The following is a 15,991-nucleotide window of genomic DNA, read 5'->3' on the forward strand; positions in this document are numbered from 1 at the left end:
GACTAACCCTGTCGCTCTGAAAAAGACAGCTGTTAAGTCCCATGGGGAGGTACCTAAATATCGGGTTGGGGATTTGGTTTGGGTTTCCACGGGGAATATCAAACTTAAAATACCATCTTTTAAGCGGGGGCCCAGGTTTATTGGTCCATACCCCATAGTGAAGATTGTAGACCCAACCTCAGTACGTCTTGAATTGCCTGATATATTTTTGTTATCTAATTTATTTCATGTTTCTATTTTGAAACCAGCCTTACAGGTCCCTCAGCAATCCTGCCCTTCCTCAGTATTGGCTAAAACTCTGGCCAAATCAGATGTCAAGGGTAACCATCTTAGGAGACAGTCCCATCCCTGGTCTCTTGGTAAGGTTGAGGGTCCAGTGGCCCCTCTTAAAGGGGGGGGGTAATGTAAGAAACCTACCCTGGTGGTCTAGTGGGCAGCGGGGTCCACGCCGTGTCCTTGGCGTGGACGCCCGCTGCGCCGCCCCTGTTTTCTTCACGCCGGCGCTGGTCACTTAGGGCGTGTGCGTGCGCCTCGACGGCTCTTAAAGGCGCTGGCGCGCTGGCGTGGTGACGTCAGCGTGCAATTGCCGCCAAATTCAAAAGTTTAAATAGCCCATTTTCATTACTGGACCTTGCCCATTATAGGATTTGTTCCTGGTGCTATTAGCTTTGCTATTTTGCTTGATTATTGTTCCTGATTACCTGTTTTGACCCCTGCCTGGCTTTTGACGATTCTACGCTCTGTATCCTGACTCCTTGCCTGTTATCCGACTCTGATCTTGCTTAACCCTTTGATTGACTACCTGGTTTGACCCTTGCCTGCCTGACTACGTTTGTTCTCTGCCTGCCCCGACCCGGCCTGATCTGACTACTCTCTTGCTGAACGCCTTGTACTTCGACCTTCCGTCCAAAGACTTTGCTCTACAGTCGTGCCCCTCTGCCTATCCAGAACCCTCTCCTTGCACCTCTCGTTTAAGTCCAGGTGGCATCCAAGTAAGCCGAGGGCTCCTCCCGAGGCCCAAAGGCGGTCACACTACTGGTGAAGCACGAGCCGAGACCAGGGTGCCTGGTGTTTGTTCTGGTGTTGGGTGCCGACCGTGACACATAGACTCAGTTTTATCAAAATAATCCAAATATTTAAAAATGATTTCCTTTTTCTCTGTATTAATACAACTGTACCTTGTACTTGCTCTGAAATAAGATATAAGATCCAAATGTGGATTGAAACGTTGGAATGCACAGTGGAGGCAGTCCAAAACAATCCTTATTGGAGGCAAAATAATCTTATTGGGTTAATTTAATGTTTAAATTATTTTTTTAGTATACATAAGGTATGGAGATTCAAATTACAGAAAGATCCTTTAAATGGAAAATTACAGGTCCCAAGTATTCTGGATAAGAGATCCCATACCTTTATTTGCTTTATTACACATATGTATACTATACATCTTACACATCCATTTCTGATCTACTATTAAAATCTGCATGCACAATCCTCCAGTGTATAACCAATGTATTAGTCAATCTGTGTTCCTATAGCTTTCTTTGCTTAAGGGTCACCTCAGGCTATAGGGTAATGCAAAGTTATTCAATCGCATATTAATATAAAAGCAAAAGAAGTGAGATAAGTGAAATAAATGTCTTGTGACCCTCCTTGCTTTTTTTAAAACAATTCTGCTATAAAGATAAAAGATATTATTTGTATTTGTATGTCCCTGGCTGACATAGATTTAACATTACTCTTTATTTTTGAGCAATCTCACGTGGCAAATTGTTATTTCAAAATATGATAATTTGAATAACAATCCATTGTACAGGAAGTTCAATAGCAGATAATTTCATATTACCAGGAAAGATAAGTATTTCGGAACCTAGTCAGACAAGAGAGCCTGAAGAGTTCATGGTCAGGATATAAACAGCTAGTTAATATTCGAAATGGCCCAGATAAACTTTTTATTCACATAATGTTTAAATTAGTTTCTTTATATTTTTAGAGCTTAAGGAGTCACAGCTCACTCTCTGACTATTGTGCCCAACATCACCAATACATAGTTAATGAGTTCAAGGGTTTAATAATTATTCCTGATGGGTTTTGCACTCACTGACCCTTTAATGCACTGTGACTTTTTTTTCTGTAACTATTTTGTCTTGTAATTTGGATTATCTTTTTGTCTATATCTATTCAGAAGTGTTTTACCAAAGAAAGAACACATAAAAACTTATTTCAAACTAAATCATCCTTTTTAATTTGCGTTTTTATTAGGGGTACACCGAACCCTCGAATCCTTTGTGAAAGATTCGGCTGAATACTGCAAATTAGGATTCAGATTCGGTTCGGCCGGGCAGAAGGATTCGGCTGAAAAAGATTGAATCCGAATCCAAATTTGCATATGCAAATTGGGGTGTGAGGGGAATCGTGTGACGTTTTGTCACAAAACAAGGATGTAAAAAATGTTTTCCCCTTCCCACCCCTAATTGTATATGCCAATTAGGATTCGGATCGGCCAGGCAGAAGGATTCGTCCGAATCCGAATCCTGCTGAAAAAGGCCGAATCCTGCATGAATCCCGAACTGAATCCTGGATTTGGTGCATCCCTAGTTTTTATATGATGCAAGCAAAAATGCAAATGACTTTTAAATAAAGCAACAGGATGAATGAAAACAGACTATAGAACATGTGTACTTGTGCAAGTGCAGTAAACAAAGGGCAATTTTGAGAGCAATCACTGTGTTTTTCCCACAATGCAGCATTTTCCCCCAAAAATCCCCAGTGTCATTGCAGTCACAAGGGTGAGATGCACTTTGGCAATTGCATGGAAGTCCACCTGGCGTGATTTCTGGTGTTCAGTGTTCGAGTGACATCTGTGCCCAATTCTTTTGGTGGGAATGTGCTTGGGGTGAAGAGAACCCTAGAGCTACTAATTGATCAGGAGGTGGTGGTAGCCCCAGGGTCCTCTAGTTTGCGCAGCTCTTGATTTTGAAGGGAAGACAAGAAGGACTAAGTGGTGCAGAGTGCAACTATAGGCTAAATAAAACTTCCACAGCGAGTATGAAGAGGATCCTAAATTCTGTTAGTCCCCCTGCCACAGTAGGCGGGTTATTTAATAAAGCCCAGATGCCAAAAACTCGAAAAATTCAAGGTTTTTTTTTACTATAAAATCAAAATTTTTAGTGAAGATGTATTATACACCAAGGCTGCAAAATGTCAGAGTCTGAAAATCTGCCATCTCAGACCTGCTGAGGTTGTAAATAAGTCAATGGGAGAGGTCCCTCTCCTATTTGGAAGTTTCTGTGGTCAGTGCTGGAATTAGCCCAAAAATCCTACTATTTCAGGCACAAATCAAGAAAATGCAGGGAAAAAGTCCAAAAAAATTGGAGAAAAAATGGCACGATTCGGATTTTCACTCTATTTTATCGAGTTTTTCCCCGATCCGATTCAGTTAAACTTTTTTAATAATAAATAAGGCCAAATCATGGATTTGAGTTTGTTTAGACTTTTTATATATACAATAATAATAAAAATTCAGATTTTGATAAATAACCCCTTGGTGTTGGGGCACAGCCTAAATGGCTCTATGGTGAAACTCATAACTCAAAATCCTATTACAGACACATTTAATACTATGGTAGTTCAGTATCAAACATATAACTGCATACAAGCATTCATCCAATACCAGTTGACCCACCCCACCCCCAAATTGCCTTGGCTGAGCCTAGGGGGGAAACCTATTTCGTATTTTATTTACATTCTAATGTTCCCTGGTACAGAATTAAGGACTTTGCAGTTAGGGAATATATAAACAATAAAACATAATGGGGGTAATTTATCAAAGTCAGATTTTCGTGATTTTTTTTCGGAATTTTCACCCCAAAACTTCAAAAACTTTGGGGTATTGCATAAAACCCAGAGCACATCAAAAAATCAATGCAACTTCTCCCATTGACTTATAAGCAACCTTGACAGGTCTGAGATGCCTGGATTTTCAGATTCAGACTTTTTCATCCTTGGGGTTTAATAAATTCCAAAAAAACTGTGATTTGTTAAAAGTCAGATTTTATAAAAAAAAAATCACGATTTTTTTCGTGATTTTTGCATTCGGAGTTCAGTAAATATGTAACATTCATTCCTATGTGTTTTCTTCATAAATGGTGCAGTAACACGTCTTGGATTTGTATCAAATGTATCATGCTTTTAAAATGATGTTTCCTCCCGTTTGCATGCTTTGTCCTTTTGAATTTAACTTCAAAGTCAGAGTTATCCACCCAGAAGGACAGTTAAAGATACTGTAGTTATGTAAACCCAATGGATTGCACAAATCAGGGTTTTACGCTGCCTATGGGGAATCCCATCTGCAGAAATAAATCTTTCATATTTTCTTTGAGTGGGGAGAGAGCAGAGAGCATTGACTCTGCTGTTCTGCAATTTCCTTTCACTGTACAGCTCACTTACAGGTTAAAAGGAAGTGTCAGGAAACTAATTCTCCATTTTGTTCTGAGAAAGAAGCATCGCTGTTCTTCAAGTGACCAGATTACCAATGATTGTGTTTCTGCAAGTTTCTCATATGAAAAAGTATGTGTTAAAGAAATTATTCAGTATAAAAATGAAAACTGCGTAAATAGATGCTGTGCAAAATAAAAAAAAATGTTTCCAATAAAAAGTAATTAGGCAAAAATGTAATGTATAAAGGCTGGAGTGACTGAATGTCTAACATATTAGCCAGGACACTACTTTGCAGCTCTCTTGGTTTCCACTGATTGGTTACCAGGCAGTAACCAATCAGTGACATGAGGAGGGGCACATGGATCATAACTGTTGCTTTTGAATCTGAGCTGAATGCTGAGGATTAATTGCAAACTCACTGAACAGTTATGTCCCATGTGGCCCCCCTTCAAGTCGCAGCCTTTATAGATTACATTTTTATTTTGCACAGCCTATCTATTTAGCCAGTTTTTTTAATAATGTCTTTATTTGCACCAACAAAAACATATTAATAAACAAAATTAAATACCATATAGTATTATACTTTTACATGGGGTTACAAATATAAAGGAAGTAGGCCTACACACAATGGTTCCCGGCCCATTTCCACATTACTTGATACATATAACAGACTAAGACACCCTATATATAGTAATAGATATCATCTTTACTTTCCCACGGGCTTACCTCGGACTACTGTATATACAAGGTCCTGTTAAATCTTAGGCCACTTGAACTGCTACCAATTCTATTGCTTTTAAGTTCTAATCATTATTGGGTTTCTCCCTGCCAACTCCTCGGACATGTACCATGTGGGGAAATTAGGCAGTTTTTATTTTTACACTGAACTGTTCCTTTAAGTGCTCTCTTGATTTGACATGTACCTTTGACTAGTAAAAAACTTCTATTGTGAAAATTGCACATGACACTTGTTCATTCGTGCAACAGTAAACTATATGCTTGGAATGTTTAGGAATTGCATAGAGCCTTAAATTGTACCGCAGAAGAGGTTTTTCTAGGCACGATAAAATTTCTGGTAATTTAGATTCTGAACTGAATTTGCAGCAAATATGCAAATAAACAGTTTAATCCAAAAACACAAAAAAGTACTGGTAAATGCAGTCCAAACTAAGGTACTTATTAAAATCTCTATTGGAAGTAAAATCATTATGAAATGATTTTCTATAAGGCTTATGGTATCATGGTCCAAATTACAGAAAGATCCCTTATCTGGAAAACCCCAGGTCTCTCATGGAATATGCTAGCATTTAACCTAATTATGCTATCAGTGGAGCAATGTCCCTTGGGTACTTAAGGTAATACAGACTGATCCCATTTTTTAACACTATTCTTTAAAGGCCCTCAGTGTAACTTGCTCGAAGGGCCAATTAACTGCTTATTTTGTCTGGGACCAGTTTGAAGATTTTATCATGTACAGCCACCTTCACATCAATGTTTTAAAAATGACAAATAAAACTACATTTGTAAATGAGCCTTTTGAATTGCACATTGCACTTTTTGTTTTGTTTTTTATAAAGCTTGCCTGGAATATAGCATCCATGGGCGGGGACCTAACGATTTCTACATATCAATTCAATAACAGGAGAAAAGTTTGCTCCAAGTTGAATAATTAGAAATGAATATGATGTTTACTTTGAAATAATAGGCCTGCCCATGCTACCTTCTTAATTATTGCTGTGGGTTGCTAGACTTATAGCAGATGTGGCACCTTTCAACATTTTCTGAATAATTTGTTTTACAGTGATTATCTGTTTTGATCGTATTCCTTCTCAACTTTTCATATCATTTATAGCACTTGTTGACTGAGGTTAATACATCATTGAGCTATGGACTTTCTTGTGCCCAGCAGTGGATAAAAGGCACAGTGTTATTTTGCCAAAAGAGACAGTCTATGCAAAATGATTTACAATCAATAGAAAGTGATTGCACATTGTTTGTCATCGATAAACAGGAGGGATCCTTGACAAAATAATAAGCTGCAGCTGATGACAATCATAGTGAACTGAATAGTCTTCATGCTAGTTTGATTGCATATCCTCCACCCAATGTGCATGTGATATATAACAGCATCCAAATACAGCAAAGATATTAGGTTACAAAATAGATATGTAGCTGTCAATGGTTCAGTGTAATGTATACAATTTGCCATCATTCGCTGATGAAATGCTGTTTGATGTTTATCATTGGTATAAAATGAGGAAAAAGGGCACTTTCAATGTCAATGACTTTGTAAGTGAGGGTGGAGGATTTAAACTTTGGTGAATTTTACAGCAGCTTAAAAACATCAAAAATGGACAAGAACAGAACATTAAGGGGGTTATTTACTAAATTCTGAATGCAAAAATCATGAAAAATTTGTGATTTTTTTTATAAAATCGGACTTTTACATTTTTTTTGGAATTTATTAAACCCCAAGGATGTAAAAGTCGGAAACAGAAAATCCGGCATCTCAGACCTGTCAAGGTCGCATATAAGTCAATAGGAGAAGTTCCAATGATTTTTTGATGTGGGCTGGGTTTCGTGCAATATAAAATTTTCAGGGTTTTCATGCAAAAAAAAAAAGTTTTCGGGTTAAAAATTCGAGAAAATCGGATGAAAAAGTTCGAAAAAATTGTGAAAAACAGATTTTTTCCCGCAAAGCAAATTTTTGGGAAAATGTAATAATAAAGTAAATAAGCGTTAAAAACCTTAGTGGATTTGATCGGAGTTTGTAGCAGAAAATATTGAGATAAATTCAGACTTTGATAGATAACCCCCTTCAGGTAGATCAGAAACTCCTAATACAATTACAAATGTCCCCATAGACTGAGATGGCTGATGGCATAGGTTTACTACAATCTAGCTGAATATGGGCCATTAAGAGAAGAACCAGTTCAGTGCAAAAAAATTCTTGAGTAGTTGAGGATAAAAGAGGAAAAGGATCTCCAAGAATTTAACACCACATTAAACAGATGTTTTCTTAATCTTAATCTTTCTTAATGCTTTTTTGCACAAGTGCTGCCAGCCGGCTCCCCAGCTGCAAAGCCCCCTCTGGCCCCCTAAGCCACAACCCCCCTCTAACTATCCCTGTGCATTTTCCTTCACGTTGGCAGCTTTCAGGGCCAGGTAGAGAAGTTGGGAGAGTGTCCCAGTTTATCTCTGTAGATTTGGCCAAATAACAAATCCTCTACAAAGTCTGTGACTGAATTCTGAACCAAATCTGAACCCTAATTTGCATATGCAAATTATGAAAATCCCGAAGTAAAATTTCAGTGTAAAAAAATTGCAACCTTCTGTCACATGGCCTAAAGTCACTTGAATTCATCCAGGAACAAGGATCTGACTCTAGTTGATATGCTACCACCTTATTTTGCACATTTAAAATGTAGGCCATTTGCTATTTCTTTATTTGCCTGTCTGTCAAAGACATCCACATTATGATGCCTGCAAGTGTTGGAGATAATTTTGCTATATTGTTGATTACTACAAACAAAAGACCATGCATCCAAGTTAGTTCCTGAACTAACCGTGATAAAAAGTTGTAATTTAACATATTCATAAATGTTTGTGCTTTTCTAGCCTTATTTACCCCATTGCTTATTATAATATGAACTGAAGTTGCCCATAATTACAGCCTGATATATTTGTGAAGCATTTCCCATTTACAATAGTCCTTATTAAACTATCTTAAACTCCTGGGAAGTTAATAGCATGTTCCAGTAATAATTTCCTTAGGCATTATAGCTCCAAATAAAATATATCCTCCTATATATCTTCCACTCTATCCTTAATGTTATATCCATCTAAACTGCTACAACACTTATCAATCTTGTCAGTTGAAAAGCTCATGTTCTATGCTCATTTCCTCTGGCACAGTGGATCCCGTTCCATTACATTGCTATGCATCATAACTTTATAGATTGTACCTTAACAAAACCAGTCCAGTGTTGTAGTAACCCCAAAAGTTATTTGCTACACAACTTGAACTACTCATTAAGCACTCTAAGCTCTAGCTGCCTCTTAGTGTTGTGCATAGAACATGAATTACATACAGTATAAACACTGTTAATATTATTTATATTCTCTGCACACCTTGCTCTGAATACTGAAAATACATTTCAAGCCTGAACAGAAAGGGATAAATAAATACTGGTTTCAACTACACATATATACCATTGCCAGTTTGCCAATTCTTAATGTATCTTGGAAAGTTGCTTAGAATTGTGTTTTGGGTTGAGATCCCCTTACAACAAGACCTGCAAAAAACAGAATATACACTTAAAACCAGCCCACAGATAATTTCACTACTACCTGGCCCTGACTACCTGTCACAACAAAATTGTGTGACTTTTTTGAATTGTCTCCCAAAATACGCAAATTCATCAGATTATTTAACGAAAAATTTGAATTAGTCGGATTATCAAATGAAAGCCAGCATCAAACAGCCAGAAACTTTTGACGATCACGAAGGCAAAAAACATGTTAAAGGGACATGATTCTACAGGTTTTAGTTGGAGTATTTTCAAATTCAATTTTTTTGCAGCTGTCAAGCATAATATATTTAGAAAAAGTATTTTTTTTCCTCTAAAAGTTCAAAATTTGTGGTTTAATAAATAGGCTCCTAACTTTTATTTGGAATATAATGGAACACAGTCCTTCCAGTCCTTGGGATCTACGTCCTCCTCCTTAAAATTATGCTGGTGGGGCTCATTTGCAAACAAACTAAACATGGAGAAATTGACATTTTCATAATAAGATTTTTCTCACATTTCAGACTGTAGTCTCTTCTAGGACAGGACTTATTATCAGAAAAAAACATGTAAAGTCTTTCCATGACTTGCATTCTAAACTTCATCATATTCTATCATGTCCCAGAACCTCAGGGGCTGTACAGATCTACAGCAGGCCTTACAATGCTAGTGCTCTCCCTTAACGAATGGTAATATGCCAGTGTCTGGGCAAAATTGTAGCTTCATAGTCTTAACCTAGAGGTATAAGTCAACTGGCACCTCTTTCACCCCCATGATAGCTCTCCCTGAAGAGCTCTCTAGTAGTGATGGGCGAATTTATTCGCCAGGCGCGAATTCGCGGCGAATTTGCGCGATTCGCCGCCAGCGAATAAATTCGCGAAACTCCCGCGAAAATTCGCGGAAAAAATTCGCCGGCGTCAAATTTTTTTTTTCGAAAAACGGACGCCGGCGTCAAAAACGGGCGCCGGCGTCAAAAACGGGCGCCGGCGTCAAAAACGAGACGCCGGCGCCGTTTCGCGAATTTTTCGCCGTTTCGCTAATTTCGCGCGAAATTCGCTAATTTTTCGGCAAAGCGAAACGGCGCAAATTCGCCCATCACTACTCTCTAGCCAACTTCTATTTAGAGTTCCTCACTTTACTTAGCTTTTATGTAGATGGATGGCACACATTGCAGCCTCCTTCAGCCCCCTCACTGATCTGCAAGGATAGTGTTGGACTGGGTCAGCAAGACACAGGGAAAAAACCCAGTGGCTTTGGCCTTCATGGGCTCCCCTGGACCAGTGTCCCCTCTCCCTGCCCAGAGCCAGGCTTGCTCCCCTGCCTGGACCATCAAAAAGAAAGTTAAGGAGGTAAAGGGTATGGGCCAGGTGCACGTGGGGTGGGGGGAGTTGGTGGACGCAGTGGGGAGGGCCCATGAAATCACAGCCATGGTGGGCCTCCGGATGCCACAATCCAATTATGTGCAAGGATCTTAGTCTGCTTAAATTACATTTTCACCTGTATAAAATGGCATACTGCTTTACCTCTTCTGTTCCTTTAGCTTGCAAAATAATAATAATTGAGGTCTTTAAGAGTAAGAATCCTATTCTTCAATAAACGATCTCTCTATAGATACCACAGATATATAGATAGATAGATAGATAGATAGATAGATAGATAGATAGATAGATAGATAGATGAATTGATGGTTCAATGGATGGATGAAAGATACAGTAGATAAATAGATAGATAGATAGATAGATAGATAGATAGATAGATAGATAGATAGATAGATAGATAGATAGATAGATAGATAGATAGATAGATAGATTATAAATGTCTATTTGGTCATGTTTGAATCTTCTGCCAAGAGTGAAGTCTATCCTTTCCATATACAGGAGTTTTCATCAATTGGTACTTAGCACTGCAGTTAATATAAATCAGTTTGATTTATAATCCAGGAAGAAAATAAAGTATCTTCTAAGAGATGACACCAAACATGCCATATTCTCTTCTACTGAGAAATGTCGAATTGAATTTTATGGTTCTGCTCGTAAAGAAAACTGTGTATAACGCCTCAAACAGTAAATCAATATAAACATTTTTAAGGTGACATTTTAAGAACTGCGGTAAATTGCATCCAGTAAATATGCGTCTCACTTTACGCTTTCTAATAGATTTTGAGTAAGAAAGTTTATATTTGTATTATGGCTAATAGTTACTGTTTGCATATTTTTACTGTTTCTCTTCAATTCCAGTTTTAGTGATGTATTAATAGTGTCATAATGTGCCTTCACTTTTTAAAAAACTGTATTGCATGCTTAAAGAGGAAATGCTTTTTTCTCTTTGCTAAACAATTATTATGTAGAACCCAGCAAGACCATCTAAGGACTATATTCGCCTAGCTGAAAACCTACTGTAGCATTTTTCCCATATAGACTGCATCGCCAACTTTCCTTGTTTCTCCTAGCTTTTCAGGCTCCTGCAACCTTTTTTCAAGTTCCCATTTTAGATTTAATAATGATTTCATACAGAACTTGTAGGAAATGTTCGAACCCTAGAAATATAATTAATTGTTAGCACCAACTGCATATTGCTCTATCTGCTAACCAAATAGGAAGACGCATTTCAAACATGTTTGGGCAATGTTAAGGACTTTCTGATTTCCTTTTATTACCTTTAAACTATTAAGCACTATTAAGCACTCTAGGACACACTGATTTATTGTAGTTTGCAAAGCTTGCTACAGGAAGCCATCAGCCTCACGCATTTCAGGCTACATCCTTACCTAAAGGCAGGGAATTTCTGTAGGTGAGTCTGTAGTGGCAATGTTTGTTCCTTCTGTTTTAACCTTTTATGTTACATTCATGGAAGCTGAGCAATCGTCTTCCATGTTGGCACAAGGTGTGATGTAGATATGGAGTTTGCTAGCATGCAACAGAATAACCAGTAGTGATGGGCGCATTTGGGGTGTTTCGCTTCGCCGAAAAATTCATGAATTTCCCGCAAAACTGCGAAAAATTCACGAAACGGCGCCGGCATCTCGTTTTTGACACCGGCAAATTTTCGCTGGAACAAGTGAAAAAGTATTTGTTTGGGCAGATGAGATTCTGGATGGGGAATTATAGAATGACTATACAGGAAGCAAACTAAAGAGCTGAACGTCCAACAAGAGCTGATGGGAAAAAAGTTAAAGATCCCTATTTTAATTTGCTATCTAGATAGCAGCCTAGTTATCTATGAAATGTATCTGTCTGTCCTTCTATCCACCTATTAGCCTGTCTCTCCGTTTACTGATGTGTAAAAAGTCTGCACAGGTTAAATCTGGTTTTCCTTGCTGTGATCTGTGTCCTCAACTGAAGTGGCACTCGTTGTTTAATTACACTTTAGAAATGAGTAAATGAGCTTTATGATTATGGGACCCTCAGAGGAACTGCCGGAAAACATTTATATATTAAAAAAATATATATAAAATGAAATTAATGGGTTACTTTGTAGTGAAATGCCAGATGTCAGTCAGGTGTTTTCTGTACAGAATTAGTATAGAGGCGGTCTCTGCCTGCACACAGATTGCAAGAGCTGGAAATAGACCGAGATAGGAAATCTTTGAAATAAGTGTAAGTAACAGTGAACTGTTCTTGATTTACTATTCAAGTGCTCACAGCTGCTACTGAAGGGAGAGAAAACAGACAAACATGTGACTAGGAAGGCAAACACAAATAAAACCATCACTTACTGCAAGTAACACACTTAAAGGAGTAGTTTAGCCTGAAAAAAGTATATATACAGTACGTATTTATATATCTATATATAAGCAAAATCCAGAAATAAATCTCTTGGTGGTATACAGTAAAAAAAAAGACCATTGTTGTTCAGAGTAAAATTTAAAATTTCCTCTGTGGCTTCGCTCCTTTCTGCCCATCTTACCATAAAAGGAGTGGCTCATCTGGCATTTGCCTGGGCAGACTGCCAGTCTGAGTCTGGGGTTGTAACTACAGAGGAAGTAGACCCTGCCCAGGATAGGGGGCCACACAAGGCCCAAATAATGAGCAATTTTAATATCTACTGTTAAAACAGGACAACCTCCAGATATGTTGGGGCCCTTAAATTAAGTTGCTGTGGGGCCCAGTAAGATTTAGTTATGCCACTACTCCTACCAAAGCTGCACTCTGTACCTACAGTAGTTTTAGATTTCCAATCCAGCATTAGCTGCAGTCCACAGACAGACCCACAGATAGACCTCAGATCATATAAAGTGCCCCGTTCAAATCATTTAAAGTGCCCCGTTACACATATACTGATTGTTTTTTAATATATCTAACACATGCACTCATTGGGGCAAATTCACTAAGCGCCGAAGCGCCGAACGCTAGCGTTACTTCGCTAGCGTTACTTCGCTAGCGTTTGGCATTTTCGTTACTGTGCAAATTCACTAATGAACGCTGGCGTAGTTTCGCTAGTGTTACTTCGCACCCTTACGCCTGGCGAAGTTTCGCTAGCGACGTAACTACGCAAATTCACTAACGCGCGCAGTGTACTGAACGCTACCTTTTATGCTAGACTTCCTTCGCCACCTCAGACCAGGCGAAGCGCAATAGAGTAGATAGGGATTGCTTCAAAAAAAGTCAAAATTTTTTCTAAGTCCCAAAAAACGCTGGCGTGTTTTCTACATTATGGGTGATAGGCTGAAAAAGATCGAAAAATTTTTGGGGGCTCCCCTCCTTCCCCCCTACATCTCCTGACTCATGGCAACTTAACTAGACAGTGGGCACATGTGTAGGGCAAAATAAAATTTTTATTTGATGTTTTGAAGCTTTTCTAGCCATTTGTAGTGATTGTACGTATTCCTCCATTGAAATTTGAATTTGGCGCCGTATGCAAATTAGCCTTCGCTAGCGCAACTTCGCAACCTTACGCTACCCCTGAGCGCAACCTTACACTACCCCTGAGCGCAACTTCGGATTTTAGTGAATTTGCGAAGCGCTGGCGAAACTACGCCTGGCGAAGTGCGGCAAAGTTACGCCTGGCGCAACTACGAATCTTAGTGAATTTGCCCCATTGAATCTTAACCATAAGAGGAATTTGCTCTTTCCAGCCTACAACTGAAAAGTCAATTAGGTTGGGGTCACTGACCCCACAAACAAAAAACATTTTAGGGCTAAATAGCAATTACATGTTCAGTTTGCTACCAGTTTGAAAAATAAAGCAAGTATGTGTTGCTATTGGCAACTTCGGGGCTACTGTTTGCTAGACATAGTGGTTAGAATTTTCAGTATAAGAACTTCAGAATATATGAAATATACAAAATAATGCATATTTTATTAAAAAAAAAAATATATATATATTATATATATATATATATATATATATATATATATATATTTTGCAAATTGTCTTGTAATATTGCTGTTCACATGATACTAAAAGTTCAAGTTCAACTACCCTTTTAATATATTGGGTGCTGTCAACTAAATAATGTATTTTGTACACAAAATGCGCATCTTATAAAAAATAAATAAATATATAATTGCAAATTGTCTTAGAATATTGTTGTCCACACCATACTAAAAGTTTAGGATGAACTACTCCTTTCATACACTGGGTACTGTAAACTAAGTCACTAAATAATGTATTTTGTATAATATAGGAGAGCGGGCAATGGTAAACAAGTTTCAGGCTATTTTGAATTGTTATCAGATTTTGATTTTCCATGTTTTCATCCGGTGAAATAAATAAATAAACAGATGTGCAGAACAATCCTCAAAGGACAGCATGTGTCACAATTACATCAAGTGACAGAAAAATCTGCGCGCCTGTAGTACCTCAGTACATTGAATTGGGGGGGGGGGGAAACTGGGGGTTTAAAACAAACAGGCGCCTGTGTGATGTCAGCCCAATGCACCCTTTCATGAGAAAATTCATAACTTGGAAATTAAGGGCCTGGAAAAATCTATTTATTAGAAAAAATGTATGCAGCATTTATTTGTATGCCTTTATGTATATTTAATAAGCGTGCTGAAGGCAAGTGGACATAAAAAACACTTGTCTACCTTGAATCTCAACTTAATTTCTTTTCAGAGTTCCATGTGTATATCAAAGATTTATAGGCCTCTTCTGTACCTGTGTAAAGCTACAAAACTGTTGCCAAGTTCATATTGGAAGAGCCTGGACAGCTTTTTTTGAGGAATGTAATTTATTTATGTCTCAATCACATAATGTGTCAGGCTGCACTGGCTTGATATGGTTCCCTGATTTACTGTAACATGTTGCAAGCTTACTGACCCTTTCCTTGCTAGATTCAGCGAATCAGAATGGATGTGTCCATTGAAAGTTAGGGACCAATTGTGTTTCAGCATAGGGTGCAATATTGCAAGAAAGATTTCCTGTTAACCTGTGGCAGGATTACTGCATCAGTTATTGCCCTGGTGCGGCTTTGCACTAAATGAGGTTCACTGTGCACTTAACTCAGGTGCAGTTTGGCAGCATAAGTCATGGGACATGGCTCCCCATGGCATTTAAGATTGTGGGGAGGCAGCTTATATTTACATAGTCGCCCCTAGGCCCGCTGCTGTTCATTGCTCCCCTTCCTCCCCTTCCTTTATGCACATACACAAATTTTCATCATTGAGTCCAGAGTACTCAGGATTGGTGCACAGAAAATTTTAAAAACTATTATATCTCCTGGTAATCCCCATTGCATCTGAACCAATGCGGGTGTGGTTGGGCAGCATGCTGCCCCCCTAAAATTCTGCCGCCCTAGGCAGGGGCCTTTGTGGCCTTTCCACAAATCCGGGCCTGCTCATATTGGTTTATATGAATGTATGGAGGGGTCATTGTGAATGTGTGAATGTACAATGGGTTTCATTTGGAGGGGTTGAACTTGATGCCTTTTGTTCTGGTTTTTTATTTTATGTAATAAATATTTAATGGCAAAACTGGGTGGTATACAGTATCTGTAAAGAAGACACTGACACCAGATTTCCTTTGAGTGGGTGGAGATAACCCAAATTCACCCATCCCTAAGAAAAACATGCATCTACCATCTCCAGGCCCAGTGGATGGCATGGCTCTGAACCCTTCCGGTCACTGTGATTTTTTTAGTATTTGCAAATATTTATCCTTTTCAAATATTACGCTAAAATATACAACTATTTTTTACCCATAACTTGCTTTTTTACTTTATCCACTTCTATCCTGCAAATGCATATCATCCATTCTTTACTTTAAAATCCAGGTTTGCTTGTAGCTGCTATAAACAGGTTCCATTGTTTTCATTAATAGCA

This window comes from Xenopus laevis, chromosome 4S, assembly GCF_017654675.1.
Source record: "Xenopus laevis strain J_2021 chromosome 4S, Xenopus_laevis_v10.1, whole genome shotgun sequence".
Lineage (NCBI taxonomy): Eukaryota > Metazoa > Chordata > Amphibia > Anura > Pipidae > Xenopus > Xenopus laevis.